Source organism: Sinocyclocheilus anshuiensis, unplaced genomic scaffold, assembly GCF_001515605.1.
Source record: "Sinocyclocheilus anshuiensis isolate Anshui unplaced genomic scaffold, SAMN03320099.WGS_v1.1 scaffold96, whole genome shotgun sequence".
NCBI lineage: Eukaryota > Metazoa > Chordata > Actinopteri > Cypriniformes > Cyprinidae > Sinocyclocheilus > Sinocyclocheilus anshuiensis.
Window position 1 is genome coordinate 235,962 of NW_015554094.1, and position 3,428 is coordinate 239,389.

The 3,428-nt window shown below is 30.6% G+C and overlaps 1 pseudogene; it reads right to left on the minus strand.

Moving 5' to 3' along the window:
* The window catches only part of LOC107669413 (cilia- and flagella-associated protein 61-like), a 40,638-nt pseudogene that overhangs the window by 36,014 nt on the left and 1,196 nt on the right, over window positions 1–3,428 (minus strand).

Genomic DNA, 3,428 nt, shown 5'->3' on the forward strand with positions numbered 1-3,428 from the left:
GATGCCTCGGGGTGAGTAAAACACAGCCTAATTTCATTTTTGGGTGAACTAACCCTTTAATCACGATTAATCGTTTGACAGCACTAATGAAAATTAAACATATTTCTTGCCCATTATAGCAATGTTTATAGATGTTTTTTAGTTCTTTGTTATTTTCATTGTTCTCATTGATGATTCTCATTAACATCATTATTGCAAGGCAAGTATAAACAGTGAACATTATCAATTTTACATTAAAATCAGCATAAATTAAAGGTAGTTACAATTTAAATTGTATATGTTTAATATATATATATATATATATATATATATAAAATATTAAGAAAAATTGTTACTCATGTCATTATACAGTATTTGAATTATTTACTTTAAGGCATTGAAACATTTGAATTGTTTCAATGTTGAATCTGAATAAATGCCTTCTATATTAAAATAATTACAATCAAATTAATCTAATTAATATGTATATTAATATAATTGAAAAATCTAATAAAATATATAACAAAATAGAACTGTATTCATTTATTTTATTTTTGCATTACAGTAATTCAAATGTATTTAGAAAATGTGCTTAGTTTTCATGAACATAATGTCGCAATGCAGTGAAATATAACCCAGTCATGCTCTTGTCAGTTTTCATGAGAGAAGTGAACGAGAGGTTTACAAACCTGGCTCTGCGGATGTGAAGTCGAGGGCAGTGATTGTGTCGATGACAAACGTAGGCCGAGTACTGAACCTCCTCCTTAACAGGCATCACAGGTTTAAAGATCTTCTCCACTGCTGCTTCTGATATGAAGAGAATGACAGAATAATGTCTTAACAATGTTACTGTCAATGCCAGCACACCAAAATGTCCAAAGTAATATTAATACTCATTTATTTCCTACCAAGTGAGCCTCTGTAGGGAGTCAGGAGGAAGATGTATTCCAGCTCCACAACGGCATTGAAAACTGTTCTAGAAGTTGCATCAGAGGGAAATACAAATCTTTGATCATTAATTTTGATTGAATGGATACAGGAAGGCATTGCTATACAGTCAATACAATTTGTGCTGCCTAAAATAAGATTTATATCCACCCTAACCAAATAACGACAGAAAAATCTTGTTTTATTAAATTAGATAGGTGAACCTCACAAAACCTGTCAAGAACATGTACAGGTCACATTTTACCTCAAATCCAAAAGAAAAAAAATGTTTTTGTGAGATTCACCTTTAAATGTCCTTACATTTTTATTTCATTGATAAAAGAAAATAAAAAGAAGTCTCCTTTTACCTCATTATCTCTTTAGCGCCCCCAATGGAGAAGCCAGGCTGAGCCACAAATAAACGCAGGAAAAGAGTGTTCATGGGCTGGAGGAAAGAGAAACAGTCTGTCAGGGGGCCGTAAAATGGATATGTTAAATATTAATGGACATCCTCATTTATTTGCTTTGCCTACAGTGAATTTCTCGCCATTGACGTGATTCTGAAGTAAATTCTTCCAGCATGCCTGATCCACCAGCTCTTCAATGCGGTGATCTGAGAAAGACACATGGGCCAAAACTTCATTCATAGCGGTGCTCAGGGTCACAGCTAAATTTGCTTTCTCACTGCAATGAGAAATAGAAAAAAATTCCTTTTATAATTGTCAATCAAACAAGTCGAAGCAATGAGCTATTTCTGATTATACTACATTATATGAAAGTAAATTAAAGTACACTCTCAGGAAAAAAAGGTTAAAAAGCTGTTACTGGGGCACTACCTTTTCAAAAGGTTCACTTTTGTACAGTCTAGGTACCAATATGTACCTTTAGGCTACCAATGTGGACCCTTGAGTTATAAAGGTACCTTTTGAAAAGGTACCCCACTGACAGCTTTCGTACCTTTGTAACATTATGTGTTCATGAGAATTTTCACATTTTCAAATTAAAGCATATATATGTATAAACAGTGTTGGTAAGGTTAGTTTGGAAAAGTAATAGGTTACAGATTACAAGTTACCATTTAAAATGTAATAAGTAGTGTAACTATTTCAATTACTTTATTAAAGTAATGTAACTGATTACTTTTTGATTTTCTAAATTTCTAATCAATGTTTTCAAATGTTCATCATTTTCAAACACCTAAACCAGCAGGGTTAACCTCACAGTAGTACTCAACACTGATTACTGTCAGACTTTCAAAATCCTTCATCACTTGAATTTTAAAGCACAGCCACCATAAAAACTTTAGCACCTTTTTTTTTGTTTGTTTTACGTTGAGATCATTCTGAGGTTAAATACAGATTTAAAATCATAACAATATAGTTTAATAGCTATGATACTGTTTTTGAAATCAAATCTTTGCATAGCTATGACAGTTAACACTGGCATCTAACAATGCCTTGGAAGAAAGTTAATCTTAAAATATAAAGCATATACATAAACCCAAATAGGAAATGAAACAGTTCTTGAATAAGCATGTGTCCTATTCTTTGTCCTAAACTCCTGAAATATAGACCACCCACAATACGTATCAAAGAGTACCGCGGTCCCCTTGTTTTTAATGTTAAACAACAAAAGACAAGGAAATCTCTCACATCTCTTGATTTAATAGCTTTTGTAACTTCAACAAGGATTGGTCTTTAATTTATACAGTGAAATATGCACTATTATTTTACATTTGTTTACTATTTCTGTGCCTGAAAGTTACTGTTCAACACCTGAAAAACACTGTTTATTTTATTTGTATCTTTGCTGTATTGTATTTATTTGTGCTGTTGCATTTAGTTTGATTATTTGTTATTATTTTCTTTATTTTCATTTGACCATAGTCCTTTTTTCCCTGAACAAAGCACATACCGAACGAACCGTACCAAACCATGACCCTAAATCCGTGAACCGAACCGAACCGTGAGCAATCTGAACCGTTACACCTCTAATATATATATATATATATATATATATATATATGAAAGATATCAATTATGTGTGTGTGTGTGTGTGTGTGTGTGTGTGAACAATATTTTAACATTAAAAATGTAAAGAAATATTTGTATTTAAATTAAATTAAATTTAAACATTTTAACATTTATAAATGACTTCTATATTAAAATAATTAAAATCAAATTAATATGTGCATTTATCTAATTAAAAATAATTATTTAATTAATAATTAGCTATTTATTGTATTTAATTTTGCACTACCATAAATAAAAAGTATTTATAAAATGTGCTTAATTTATTTAAAATTTTAAAATGTAATTTATTTTTATTTTGTTTTTGTAAGACTAATTGCATAATAATTTTCTTAACTCTTAAAGGGGTCATATGATGCTGATATATTTTGTGTATTTGGTGTAATGAAATGTGTTTATGCGGTTTAAGGTTCAAAAAACACATTCTTTTCCACATACTGTACATTATTGTTTCTCCTCTATGCCCCGCCTTTCTGAAACACATCGATTTTT